The sequence below is a fragment of the Phyllobates terribilis genome, unplaced genomic scaffold, assembly GCF_046119375.1.
Source record: "Phyllobates terribilis strain yellow unplaced genomic scaffold, ASM4611937v1 Scaffold_5__5_contigs__length_657084704, whole genome shotgun sequence".
NCBI classification, from domain to species: domain Eukaryota; kingdom Metazoa; phylum Chordata; class Amphibia; order Anura; family Dendrobatidae; genus Phyllobates; species Phyllobates terribilis.
Genome location: NW_027362765.1, coordinates 322912998 through 322927864, shown reverse-complemented (window position 1 = coordinate 322927864; position 14867 = coordinate 322912998).

Genomic DNA, 14867 nt, shown 5'->3' with positions numbered 1-14867 from the left:
TCCATTTATAACCACCCTCTGCCTTCTATCCTTTAGCCAGTTAGCTACCCACTTGCAGACATTTTCCCCCAGCCCCATCATTCTCATTTTGTATACCAACCTATTATGTGGCACGCTATCGAACGCTTTTGAGAAGTCGAGATACACGACATCCACTGGTTCCCCCTGATCTAATCGAGAGCTAACCTCCTCGTAGAAGTCAATCAGGTTTGTTTGGCAGGAGCGATTCCTCATGAATCCATGTTGGTTCGGGGTTAATAGATTATTAGCATCAAGATGCTCCATAATTGCCTCATTAATAAAGCCTTCAAAAATTTTGCCCACAACTGACGTCAGACTCACCGGCCGATAGTTTCCGGCGTCACTTTTTGCTCCCTTTTTGAATATTGGCACTACATTCGCCTGTCGCCAATCAAGTGGTACAGACCCAGTCTCAACAGAGTCCTTAAATATAAGATATAACGGTCTGTCTATCACATTACTTAGTTCCCTTAGTACCCGTGGGTGTATGCCATCAGGTCCTGGTGATTTGTTTATTTTAATGTTACTGAGGCGTTTCTGTACCCCAGCTTGGGTTAGATTTGTCATACTTAGTGGAGGATTAAGCTTGTCCCTTCTCATTTCTCCTGTTAGTTCTATTTCCTTTGTGAAAGTTGTCGAAAAAAAATTATTTAATAGATTAGCTTTATCCTCATCTTTCTCTATGATTTTGCCTTCATCACTTTTTATCGGTCCAATATTATCCGATTTAATCCTTTTACTATTTATATACGTAAAGAACCGTTTTGGATTTGATCTACTTTCCCTAGCAATACGTCTCTCTGTTTCCTCCTTTGCTATTTTTATTTGTTTTTTGCAGGTTCTCGTTATTTCCTTGTAACACATTAGTGCCTCCTTGCTGTTTTCCTTTTTTAATCTCTTAAATGCCTCTTTTTTGCTATTTAACGCCCCTTTTACGTTCTTGTTCTTCAACCATATTGGTTTCCTCTTGTTTCTGGCCCTTTTATTCCCATACGGTATATACCTCTCGCACTGAGTATTCAGAATTCTTTTGAAGGTTTCCCATTTACTATTCGTATTCCCTTGATTAAGAACTTTGTCCCAGTCTATAAGTTGAAGGTTTTCTTTCAGCTGATCAAACTTCGCCCTCCTAAAGTTTAATGTTTTAGTTGTTCCCTTATTGATAACCCTACTGAAGGGCATTTTGAAATTGATAATATTATGGTCGCTATTACCTAGGTGCCCCCCTATCTGTACCTCAGTTATTCTATCAGGCCTATTAGTCAATATTAAGTCCAACACGGCCTTCCCTCTCGTTGGTTCCTGCACTAGTTGGGAGAGATAATTATCCTTAATATTTGTCAAGAACCTTTTTCCTTTCTGAGATCTACAGGTTTCAGTTTCCCAGTCAATATCCGGGTAGTTGAAATCCCCCATTACAATCACTTCATTTTTTTTTGCTACTTTGTCTATTTGTCCTAATAACAGTTTCTCATTCTCCTCTGTTATATTGGGTGGCTTATAGCAGACCCCCAGTAATATTTTATTATTATTTTTAGTTCCCTCTATCTCTACCCACATGGACTCGACCCCCTCTTCTCCCTCTCCTATATCTTCCCTTAGTCTGGGCTTTAGACATGACTTTACATATAAGCAGACTCCTCCGCCTTTCCCCTGTTTCCGGTCCCTTCTAAATAAACTATAATAAATTTATCGCCCAGTCGTAGCTATCGTCTAGCCAAGTCTCTGTTATACCTACGATGTCATACCTCTTCTCCGATATAAGCGCCCGTAGCTCATCCGTCTTATTGGTCAGGCTTCTTGCGTTGGTCAGCATGCAAGATAAAATTTTGGGGTTATTTAGCATCCTACTCTTCTCTAATGATCTAACTGTGCTATCCCCACCCCCCTCTCCACCCTCATTATATTCACTTATCCCCTTCCCCCTTGCTTGCCTCACATCCCACCTATTTCCTTGGTTTCCCCCCCCCCGTCTCTAGTTTAAATACTCCTCCAACCAATTAGCCATCTTCTTCCCCAGCACGGCTGCACCCTCCCCATTGAGGTGCAGCCCGTCCCTACGGTAGAGCCGGTAGCCGACCGCGAAGTCGGCGCAGTTCTCCATGAACCCAAACCCTTCTGCCTTACACCAACTCTTTAGCCACTTATTCACCTCCCTAACCTCCCGTTGGCGCTCCTGTGTGGCTCGCGGGATTGGTAGTATTTCTGAGAAAACTACCTTGGAGGTCCTTACCCTAAGCTTCCTACCTAGATCCCTGAAATCATTTTTAAGGACCCTCCATCTACCACTCACTTTGTCATTGGTGCCAATGTGGACCATGACCGCTGGGTCTTCGCCAGCCCCTCCCAGTAACCTGTCAACCCGATCCGCGATGTGCCGGACTCGAGCACCAGGGAGGCAGCACACCGTTTGGCGATCCCGGTCTTTGTGACAGGTTGCCCTGTCTGTCCCCCTAATAATAGTCACCCACTACCAGGACCTATCTAGCCTGCCCTACACTCCCCCCTCCCCCCCCCCCCTCCCTCCCCCTCATTACTGGAGCATACACTCCCCCGGCGGTCAGAGGATCTGTCGTGCTCCAATAATGCCGGTTCTGAACCAGCCTTCCTATACTTCTTCCCTCTATCCCTTCTAACTGTTACCCAGCTCCCTGCCTGTTCAGCCTGCACTTCCCCACTATGCTCCACCCCCAGTGTTAACCCATTGAGTGTCTGCTCGGTGAGCAGCAAACTCTGTTCCATGTTGTCGATGCTCCTCAGTACCGCTATCTGAGCACTTAGATCCAGGATTTGGGCTTCCAAGTGCACGATATGCTCACATCTCTCGCAGCGGTATGGATCCCTGAGCGGTAGCTCAGGGAATGCATACATTGCGCAAGATGTACACTGCACGGCTCCGGCCAACATGGACGTCATTCTAAATATGGGGATACAGTCAGTATATATGTACAAGTACAAAACACAATTTTATCGGTCGACCATGACAGCACCACGAGAGAGGGAATCCGCCCACCAAGGACAGGAAACCTACAGGCTTAAAAGGGGGCGGCCCTCCCTCTCGCCTCAGTTTGGTTTCCTGTCCTTGATGGAGGAAGCCGGTCGCAGGCGAAAGAACGTGGATGGCGACGGCTGTCGATCCTGCGCCCCTGTCTGGGGACGGCAGCTCCAGCGTTGGCCTATGCTCGTGCGCCCCTATATGGGAGAGGCACAGCATCCTGAGCACTGGGGGTTCCTTTTGCAGTGGGGCAGCGCCCCTGTCTGGGGTGGCATCCCCTTTACTGCCTCATGCCAGGTGCGCCTCCCGTGGGAGTGTAGGCCCTGGCTGAGCCCCAAAAGTGCGGTGGGGTCTGCATCCCGAGTGGGGGTGACAGCCCACCATCACCCTCTGTAAGTATGGGGAGGGGGGGTGAGGGCCAAGGTGATTGTGTTCCCTCGCCCTGCCCTGGGTGAACGCAGCGCGGTGCATCGCTAAAGCGCGGCTTACCTGAGGGAGCGCTGACAGCATGCGTCCTCGTGCGGCGCGTACTTCCGGGTTTCGGTAAGTCGCGGCCCGATGACGTCACCGCGACTCGGCGTTCATGTGCCGGCAAAAGAGCGCGAAATTCAAAAAAAAAAATTGGAAAAAGTATGCTGATGCACTGCTAGAGGGGAGGAGTCAATACCTATTTAAACTATCAAGTAACATGGCTCAGTGCTTCCCAAAGCTTCATTCTTTCATTATGGAGTCTGAAGGTGTCCAGTTGCAGCAGCAGCAGCAGTAGGTTGAGCGGCCGCCATCTTCATCTCAGCGGCTGTCTGGGGAGCCCCAAAAAACGCATCGCGCACGTGGTCCTGGTAGCCGGTCCTCAGGAAAACGGAGCTTGGGGTCTAGGTCTGGTCACCATACCTCTGGTAGAACGGACGAATCTGCAGCCTCTAGGGAATGTCCCCCGGCTGAGAAGGGTCCTTCCTCCAATCCGGGGAAGAAATGTACCGCCAAGGCAAAGCATATACAGTGTGCGCTATGCAAGTCTCTTCTTCCTGACGGATACCCTAAAAAGCTGTCAGTTGTGCATAAACCAGACACTGGCAGAAGAGGGTCCTGCTCTAGCTTCTGGTTTAAAAACCTTAGTTAAAACCAGAGATTCACAAGGTCCTCTCCAAGAGAGTTAAAGAGAAAATGAACTCGGACTGTGAGATCCCCTTAGTCTTGGATGACCCCCTATCCTCCCCCTATGAGTCGGGTTCAGATAGTGCAGACTTTTCCTCTGTTTCCTCCTCTGATAGTGGTGTGGGACAAAATTGCTTCCCCGTTGGTGAAGTGGACAGATTGATTAAAATGGTTCGGTCCACCATGGGCATCACAGAGTCCAGGCAGGAGAAGTCAGTCCAGGACGTTATGTTCGGGGGGCTGGGTCAAAGGAAGAGAAGGAGTTTTCCGTTGAACGAAAAAATCCAGGGCTTAATCCTTAGCGAATGGAAAAAAACGGAAAGGAAGGGCGCTCTACCTCCATTCTTCAAAAGGAAGTACCCCTTTGAGGAATCTGCCTCTTCCTCCTGGGAAAAAGCCCCCAAAATTGATGTGGCCATTTCCAAAGCCTCTAAGAGTTCCTCCCTTCCGTTTGATGATATGGGAGCTCTTAAAGACCCCCTGGATAGAAAGGCTGATTCTTTCCTTAGAGGGACCTGGGAGACTTCGGCGGGAGCCCTAAAACCCGCGGTGGCAGCTACTTGAACCGCCAGGTCCCTAATGATCTGGCTGGACCAGCTGGAAGCCCATCTTAAAAACAATTCCCCCAGGAAGGAAATCTTGGCGGACATGTCTCTTCTTCAGGGGGCGGCAGCCTTTCTGGCGGACGCATCAGCAGATTCCGTCAGATTATCAGCAAGGTCGGCCGCCATGTCTAACTCGGCCCGGAGAGCTTTGTGGCTAAAATGTTGGCCGGGGGACATTCATGTGAGGACAAGACTCTGCGCTATCCCTTGTGAAGGGGGACATCTCTTTGGGTCGGTTCTGGATGAGCTACTGGATAGAGCAAGTGACACAAAAAAGGGCTTTCCTAACCTATCAGCCCCGACGTACAAACGTCCTTTTCAGAAAATTGGTTTCTACGTAATAAGCGCCAGAAGGGTCAGGATAAATGGGAAGACCGTAGACCGAAAGGTAAAGGGCTCCTGTTCGGATCCTCTTCCGCTAGCCAAGGCCCCCGAAAACTGAGCCAATGACTCACGGCCCAGGTAGGGGGGAGGTTATTGGGCTTCTTACCTGCCTGGACAAATATCTCTTCTAATAATTGGATCCTTGGTCTGGTAGGTTCCGGCCTGAGACTCTACTTTCAGCGAGTCCCTCGTGGGAGGTTCGTCCTGACCCCAAACCGGTCCTCAGCACGGGAGCAGATGGCCCTACAAGTGGAGGTCCTGAATCTGGTCCATAAGGCCGTCTTAGTGGAGGTCCCGATAGCAGCGAAGGGACTGGGGTTCTACTCACCGTTGTTTTTGGTCACTAAACCTGACGGATCCTTTAGGTGTATTGTTAACCTTAAGGCCCTGAATACATTTTTGTTAATTCCCACCTTTAAAATGGAGTCCATTAAGTCTACTATAAAACTATTGTTCTCAGGCTGTCACATGGTAGTATTGGCTCTAAAGGACGCATATTACCATATACCTATACACAGAAGCTTCCAAAAATACCTTAGAGTGGCCTTGGTCATAGGGGATGAAATCAGACATTTCCAATTTGCGCCCTTGCCATTCGGTCTCGCTATAGCCCCTAGAATATTTACGAAGGTGATAGCGGAGGTTATGGCTCATGTACGGGAACATAATGTGTTAATTATCCCTTACTTAGATGATTTTTTGATCATTGGAGACTCAGCCTCTCAATGTCTCTCCCATCTTAAATTGGTCTCCTCTATTCTGGAAGGCCTGGGCTGGATCCTAAATCTGGAGAAATCCAGGGTAGTCCCTTCGGGAGTACAGCAGTTCCTAGGTATCATGCTAGACTCAGACCTCCAGATGTGTTTCCTTCCAGAAGCCAAAAAACAGAAGGTCAAAAGGCTGGTGGAAGGAGCTCTTGCGAACCCGGTCATGTCCCTTAGGGCTGCAATGCCCTTACTTGGTACCCTGATATCTTGTCTGCCGGGGGTAATGTGGGCACAATACCACTCCAGAGTTTTACAGTGGGACATCCTACAGAATGAGGTCTCGTTACATGGGCACTTGGAGAGACGGATGTTCCTATCTCCCCGGTCTATTGACTCTCTACAGTGGTGGGTGAATTTAGAAAACTTGTCTCGAGGAGTTCAATGGGTGGTCAGAATATCTGAAATAATTACAACTGACTCGAGTCTACATGGATGGGGAGCTCACTTGGGGGATATGATTGCCCAGGGGTTCTGGTCGGACGCGGAGAGAGCTCTTTCCGCTAATACTAGGGAACTACTGGCAGTCGATAGGGCTGTTAATCATTTCTTACCATTCCTTCACAATAAGAACATTAGGATCCTGTCCGATAATATAGCAGTAGCTTATATTAACCATCAGGGGGGTACTCGTGCTGGATCGCTAATGAGAGTGGCGGATCATCTCTTTCAGATCTCGGAACACCATCTCCTCTCTATAACAGCCCTCCACATCAAAGGGAAAGAAAATTCAAAGGCAGACTTCTTAAGCCGTCATTTTTTTAAGGCAAGGCGAATGGGAACTAAAACAGGACATTTTTTCCCTATTAGTCCGGAAATGGGGTCTTCCGGTGGTGGATCTCTTCGCCACAAAACAAAACCGGAAGACAAAGGTTTTTTGCTCCCTAGATCCGAGAGAAAGGCCCCTGACGGTAGACGCTCTCCAGATCCCTTGGAACTTCAGTCTGGCCTATGCATTCCCACCGTTAAACCTTCTGCCTATGGTACTAAGAAAGATCAGAGAGGACAAGGCAAGGGTCCTCTTGATTGCCCCCTTTTGACCCTGGTTCTCATGCCTGAGGAACTTGTCCATCTCGGACCCTTGGGTCCTGCCTGAAGTTCCGGATCTCCTCAGCCAGGGTCCATTGCTCCATCCGCGAGCTCCGGGCCTCCACTTGACGGCGTGGAATTTGAGAGGTCCCTGCTAGAACTAAAAGGTTTTTCCCAGAGTCTAGTATCTACTTTATTACGTAGTAGAAAGCCTGTCACTACCAAAATTTATGCAAAAGTTTGGAACAAGTTTTTATCTTTTTCTAAATCTTCAGTGGATAAGGGAGCGCCAATTGGGAAGATTTTAGAGTTCCTACAAAGGGGCTTCAAGCTGGGGTTAGCAACGAGCAGCTTGAAGGTCCAAGTGTCAGCACTAGGTGCCCTCTATAACTGTGTCCTCGCAGAGAACTATTGGATTTCCCGCTTTATAAAAGCGGTAGGTAGGTCCAGGCCGGTTACCAAAACTAATGTCGTTCCATGGGACCTAAACCTGGTTCTGAAAGCGTTAGCTGGGGCACCCTTTGAACCAATAGATTCTGTATCCCTGAGATCTATTACCCTCAAAACAGCGCTTCTTGTAGCCCTAACATCTGCTAGGAGGATTGGTGATATTCAGGCTCTGTCCTCTGGCCCTCCCTTCACCCAGGTTCTGGACGACAGAATAATTCTTAGAGCAGATCCAGCATACTTGCCTAAGGTAGCTTCCCAGTTTCATAGACTACAGGAAGTAATATTACCCTCTTTTTGTCCGAACCCTAGTAATCAGATAGAAGCAGATTTCCATGCTTTAGATGTGAGAAGGTGTGTGGTTAGGTATCTTGCTGTCACTCAGCCCTTTAGGAGAGATAGTTCCCTGTTTATCTCCTATCAGGGGGTTAGGAAGGGGCTTAAGGTCTCTAGATCCACCATAGCTAGATGGATTAGGGAGGCCATTACGCTAGCCTATGTATCCAGCGGAGAAGCACCGCGTGGCCTGAAAGCTCACTCTACCCGGGCGGTGGCAACCTCATGGGCAGAGAGGTCTGGCGTCTCGATGGAGGATATATGTAAGGCTGCTACCTGGTCTTCTCCATCTACCTTCTATAAGCACTATAGACTAGATCTGGGTGCTTCGTCTGACCTCACATTTGGGAGAAGGGTGCTCCAAGCGGTGGTCCCTCCCTAGAATCTTCATCTCTGCAATTCTCTCGTGGTGCTGTCATGGTCGACCGATAAAGAGATTAGTTACTTACCGGTATCGGGATTTCTCGGAGACCTTGACAGCACCCTTATATTCCCTCCCTTCACCCCTTTTTGGGAGCACTTCTTATCTGTTTTCATTCTTTATTCTCACACATTGGTGTTGTAAGAAAATGTATATACTGTTTGTTTCATGATTATGTTGCTATGTCTACTAACCGGGCGGTCCTCTCAATGCTCTGTAATCCAAACTGAGGCGAGAGGGAGGGCCGCCCCCTTTTAAGCCTGTAGGTTTCCTGTCCTTGGTGGGCGGATTCCCTCTCTCGTGGTGCTGTCATGGTCTCCGAGAAATCCCGTTACCGGTAAGTAACTTATCTCTATTTATATATAGGTGTATGGACGGGGATCAATTAGGGATGTTCAAGTGTATTGATTAGGTATCGGCGCGGGATCAGTTAAGTATGGACGGGGGATCAATTAAGTATCAATTAAGTATGGATGGGGGAATCAGCTGAGTGGGTCAGGTGGATTAATTAAGTATGGACGGTGTGTCAATTAACTATGGACTGGATCAATAAGTATGGACTGGGGAAATAATTGTGGACTAGGGAATCAATCAATTAATTATGGTCTGGGGGTTAATTAAATAGGATAAGGGGTAAAGCAAATAAATAGGTATGGACGGTGGGTTAATTAAGGACTGGGGATCAATAATATCAATAAATATGGACTGGGGAAATAATTAAGTGTGGACTGGGAAATCAATCAATTAATTATGGACAGGGGTTAATTAAATATGGTGGGGGATAAGGCAAATAGATAGGGACTGGGGATCAGTAAATGTGGACAAGGGGAATCTATTAAATAGGACAAGGGGGATCAATCGATTATGGGCTGGGGGGTCAATCAGTTAAGTGTGGTCAGGGGGATCACTTTAATATGGACGGGGGGTGGTCGGGGATCAATTAAATGAGGACGGGGGGTCAATTTAAATGTGGTCAGGGGGATCAGTTAAATATGGATGGGGGGTGATCAGGGGGAACAATTTAAATATGGACGGGGGTGATCAGTTAAATATGGACAGGGGGTGATCAGGGGGAACAATTTAAATATGGACGGGGGTGATCAATTAAATATGGACTGGGGAATACAATACAATTACAATACAGATGCAAATATAATACAGTACAGCACACACTGGGTTCAGTAGGGCCGCTTATCGCGGCCTCCTGCCCCTCACTCATCTCCTCTAGGGACGCTGCACGCTATCACAGCGCGCTCATCCCTCCGGTCGCCTCTTACCGGTCCTCCTGGTCACCACCACTTGGCACCCTCCGCCGGCCGGCGCTGCACGCTGTCACAGCGCTCTCTATCGCTCGTCCCTCCGGTCGCCTCCTGTCCACTCGGTCACTCCACCTGGCTCCCTCGCCGGAGGGCCGCGAGCCTAGTCGGACCACGCCGCACGCCGCTCACCACAGCCCACGTGCACACTCCCCGCGCGGTCCCGCTGCTTCCTGCTTCCGGTCACCGCTTGGACTGCTTGCTGCAGTTAACCCCTTTAGTGAACACAGTAAAAAAATAATAAAAAAAAAGCAAAAAACTATGCTTTTTCGTCATACCGCAATACAAAGCATGGAATAAAACGCGATCAAAAAGACGAATGTAAATAAAAATGGTACGTCATCTTGTCCCACAAAAAAACAAGCTGCCATACAGCTCAATCAGCCAAAAAATAAAAAGTTATAGCTCTCAGAATAAAGCGATGCAAAAATAATTTTTTTTCCATAAAAGTTTTTGTGTAAAAGCGCCAAAACATAAACAATATAAATGTGGTACCACTGTTAACATACTGACCCGAAGAATAACGCTGCCTTATCAATTTTCACACGCGGAACCGCATAAAAAAATACCCAAAAAACAAATTCCTGAATTGTTTTTTGCTTGTTCTGCCTCCCAAAAATCATAATAGAAAGTGATCAAAAAATGTCACGTGACCGAAAAAAATGGTACCAATAAAAACGTCAACTCATCCCGCATAAAACAAGCCCTCAGATGACTGCAGCCAAAATATGGAAAAATTATAGCTCTCAAAATATGGCGATGCAAAAACTAGTCTAAGGGCTTTTTAGTGTGTGACAGCTGTCAGTCATAAAACCCGATATGAATCTGGTATCGCTGTAGTTGCACTGACCCGAAAAATAGTCATCTAATCACTTATACCGCACGAGGAAAGGCGTAAAAAATAAACTCTAGGGTTAGGGTTGTGCTAGGGTAAGGGTAAAGGTTGTGTTGCGGTTGGGATTTTTTCAAAAGTAAAAAAAAATTATAACAATATGGTGACTAGTGTTGAACGCAAGTGCTCGCTACTTGATTTGCATCGGGTGCTCGTGTTTGCACCGAGTATTGTGGGTGCTCGAGTGACATGCTTGAGTCTCCTCCCCTACCCCCCCATATGTTTCGCGGCTGTTATACAGCCAAAAAAACTTAGCGGGGATTGCCTGCCATGTACGAGCAATGCCCGCATGATTTTTTTTGGGTGTCTAACAATCGTGAAACATGCAGAACAGGGACTTGAGCATGTCACTCGAGCACCCGTGATAAAGCTTGGTGCATACCCGAATACCCGATGCAAACTCAAGTAGCGAGCATTTGCGCTCAAGACAAATGACAACTTATTCAATATGATGACCTAATGTTATCAAATTCTGCAAAATCATTGGGTGGTCTAGTTTCCAAAATGGGGTCACTGTTTAGGCACATCAGAGGCTCCCCAAAAGCAACATGGCGTCCGCTCTCGATTCCAGCCAAGTTTGCGTTTAAAAAGTTACATAGTGCTCCTTTCCTTCTGAACCCTGCCGTGCGCCCAACAGTGTATTTTCCCCACATATGGGGTATCTGCGTACTCAGGAGAAATTGCACAACATTTTTTTTTCTCATCTTACCCTTGTGAAAATATATTTGGGTCTAAAAGATCATTTTTTTGGAAAAAGTTTGATTTTTTTTTATTTTTTTTTTTATTTTCACGGCTCTACGTTCTAAACTTATGTGAAGCACTTGCGGGTTCAGGGTGCTCACCATACATCTAGGGAAGTTCTAATTTCCAAAATGATGTCACTTGTGAGGGGTTTCCACTGTTTAGGAACATCAGGGGCTCCCCAAACGCGACATGGCGTCCACTAATTATTCAAGAAAATTTTACTTTCAAAAAGTCAAATGGCGCTTCTTCCCTTCCGAGCCCTGCCCTATGCGTAAACAGTGGTCTTTTCCCCCCACATATTGGGTATAGGTGAGCTCAGGAGAAATTGCACAACAAATTTTAGGGTCCATTTTTTCTGGTTACCCTTGCAAAAATAAAAAAAATGGGGTCTAAAGTAACATTTTTGTGAAAAAAAATTAAATGTTCATTTTTTTTCTTCCACATTCCAAAAATTCCTGTGAAGCACGTGAAGGGTTAATAAACTTCTTGAGCATGGTTTTCAGCACCTTGAGGGGTGCAGCTTTTAGAATGGTGTCACTTTTCGGTATTTTCAGTCATAAAGGCCCCTCAAAGTCACTTCAAATGTGAAGTGGTCCCTAAAAAAAAAAAAAAAAAAAAAATGGTTTTGTAAATTTTGGTGGAAAAATGAGAAATCGCTGGTCAAATTTTAACCCTTATAATTTCCTAAGAAAAAAAAATGTTGGTTCCAAAATTGTGCTGATGTAAAGTAGACATGTGGGAAATGTTATTTATTAACTATTTTGTGTGCCATCTCTGATTTAAGGGCATGAAAATTGCAAAATTGTAAAAATTTTCGCCAAATTTCTGATTTTTTTCACAAAGTAATCCAAGTCACATCCTAGAAATTGTATCACTGTCATGAAGTACAATATGTCACGAAAAAACAGTCTCAAAATCAGTGGGATCTGTTGACGCATTCCAGAGTTATTACCTCATAAAGTGACAGTGGTAAAAATTGGCCTGGTCATTAACGTGCCTATTTCCCAACATCCAGCAGGTTTAATAAAGTCAGATGTGCTTAACTTACTACAAGGAAGCTAGCATATGCAGGTCTCAAATGGTAAGATGGCTGAGAGGGCTAATGCCCTGGTTTGAGGCTCGAGTCCTCTTTGGAGGTGTGGGTTTGAATCCTACTGGTGCCAGAATCATTCCTTTTTCCTGGTGATTTGCCTATTTCCCAACAGCCAAAAGTTTAAATATAGTCAGATGTGCTTCACTTACTACTAGGGATGAGTGAATATTTTCGAAATCCAATTTCCAAACTTAAGTTCGACACGAATGTGGCACATTTGGATTTGTGATTGGAAAGGCGAGCAAAATTTGTTAAATTCGGGAAAATCGGTAATGTTTGGTGAATTTACGTGGTTACATAATTGCGGGGCAGCTACAGCGTTTTTAACAGTTTTGCTAGCATAGTGCTTGTGTATGATGAGCAGGGAGACGTGGTAGATGACTGGGGGGGGGGCTGCTGATGGCTCTGAACAGGTCAGATCTGCGGCACGTGTTTTTTTTTTTTTTTCATTCCTGTAGGCGGTAACTTTTAAGTCAGGAAAACGCGGCTAGCCAATCAGCGCAGGAAGCATCCACAGTGTCCCAGACACATTTGGCTTCTGCAATTGGCTGCTAAAAATCACATGTCCTCTCCATATAAAAACCCGCCATGTTCCCTCTGCGCCATTTTATGCATGTCACTGCTGGAGACAGACACTGCTCCTGCACCCAGCTCTGTGTAATAAGAGATATTAGCTAGATAGATGGGCGCTTCTGTGGAAGTCAGATAGTGTAGATAAGTCCTTTGCTGTGTACGGATAAGTCCTCTGCTGTGTACTTGTTTAGTCGACCTTGCAGCACTTTTTTTGTTTTTGTGCAATTACTGAGATTCTGACAGAAAGAGCAGGGCCTATGGCATAGAACAGTGTTGTGCACCATTTGTACTGTCTGTGCTCCATGCTGGAGTATACCTTCAATCAATTTTTGCATTTGCTAATGTGATCAAGCAAGCCCTTGTAGACCACTTTTTGATTTTGTGGGGTTGAAATTCAGCTATCTGCCGAGCTTGTCAGTGCAGAGTGTGGTAGATCTGCTCACTCGGCTGCACATGGACATAGACTCAGAACACTGTCACTTTAAATTTTCAGTTGGTTTATTATGCGGCATAAACTAGTGCAAAGTTCATGAAAAATAAACATAGCCAATCTGGCATAACGGCAAAACCAAGTAAGAAAATGTCCAGCAAAAGTCCTTGCACCGGCCGGGATCTGGCCACTCAGGATTAGCAAAAAAAACACACGGTTCAGATTAGCACAACCAAGCTCCTCACTCGGGAGCTGATCTTCACATACTGAACACCTCCTGAGTCAAAAGGCTGGCTCTTTATAGCCCCCAAACCATGCCCTGGAGAGGAGATATGGTGGATGACTCCCTCCCAGCACTTAGTCATCCACCTGTAAAGCATAACCTTGTAACTCCTGGCTATTAAGCCTCTGTGCACTTAATTTGCAGGATAAAACTTCCATGTTTTCACATCACTGAATCTAGAAGTCTCAGTGACACTTATCTCCCCTCCACTATAATGCCAGTGACCGTATCTGAGCAACATGAGTGGGGGAAAAAAAAAGAGGTCGTGGTGGAAGGGGTAACAGGCTTGGTGTTCAAGGTATAAGTGGGGTAGGTGATAATGTTAGTGAAAGCACTAGTGAGCCAACACCGTCAGGTCCTATCCAAAGACAACTGACAACTTCTGTTACTGGATGGGCTACTCCACTCCCTTTCTTTGGCAGCCGCTCAGCGATATGCCTTGTTGATAGGGGCCAGAAAGAGTAAGTGCTCCAGTGGATGGCAAGCGCTGCTTCAAGTGGTCTATCCTCTTCTTTCTCCAGCTCAACATCACACACCGTACAGTCCACACAGGTGGCACCCCAATTACCCTTGCTTCCCCCGTGTCACAACTGTCCAAGTGCCCAACTGACTGTCGCGAACCACAGATGGGCGAGTCTATAGAACTGTCACCCATTCTATACCATGGGCATCAGAAGTGTACTCCAAACATTCAAGAAGGTAAGAAGAGGAAAGCATCTGCACTTATGGCCAAAATTTTTTTAGGTTGAGTTCGGGGCAGGACTGATTAGGATCTGAACAGGTTCCTGACCCTCACTACCAGACGTTAACCACCGGGAAGGGAAGTGATCCTGATGAGACTCATAACTGAGGCTCATGCGGACTGTACTGTGCTGTCAGGGCAACAAGAGAAGGGTCACTCTGAGGGCAAGGAATAGGATAACATATTGGATGATGATGAGGTTGAAGATCCTACTTGGTTGGAACCCAGAGTCACGCAGCTAAGTAGCTCATCTGAGGAGGTGGAGGAGGAAGACGAGGTTACCTTCTGCCCTACGGCGACAACACAGAGTGATGCAATCACGAGGAGCACTGCATCCTTAGCTACAACTGTGGCTGTGGCCAGCAGCGGTCGCGGGTCTTCAGCTCGCAGGGGTGGCAAGGGTAGTCTAGCCTGGGACTTTTTGAGACCGCAAAGGATGAGCCAACTCACGTTACCTACACACTTTGCAAGAAAAAAACTCAGGAGAGGGAAAACATGCAATAATTTGACTACTACATGCATGAACTTTCAGATGCTCATACAACATGCGTTATGCTGAGAATCTCACTGCGCTAAAATGCAGACCAACGGACCTCAACAACCATCAGCTGCCCCATCAACCACATCCGCTGATTCT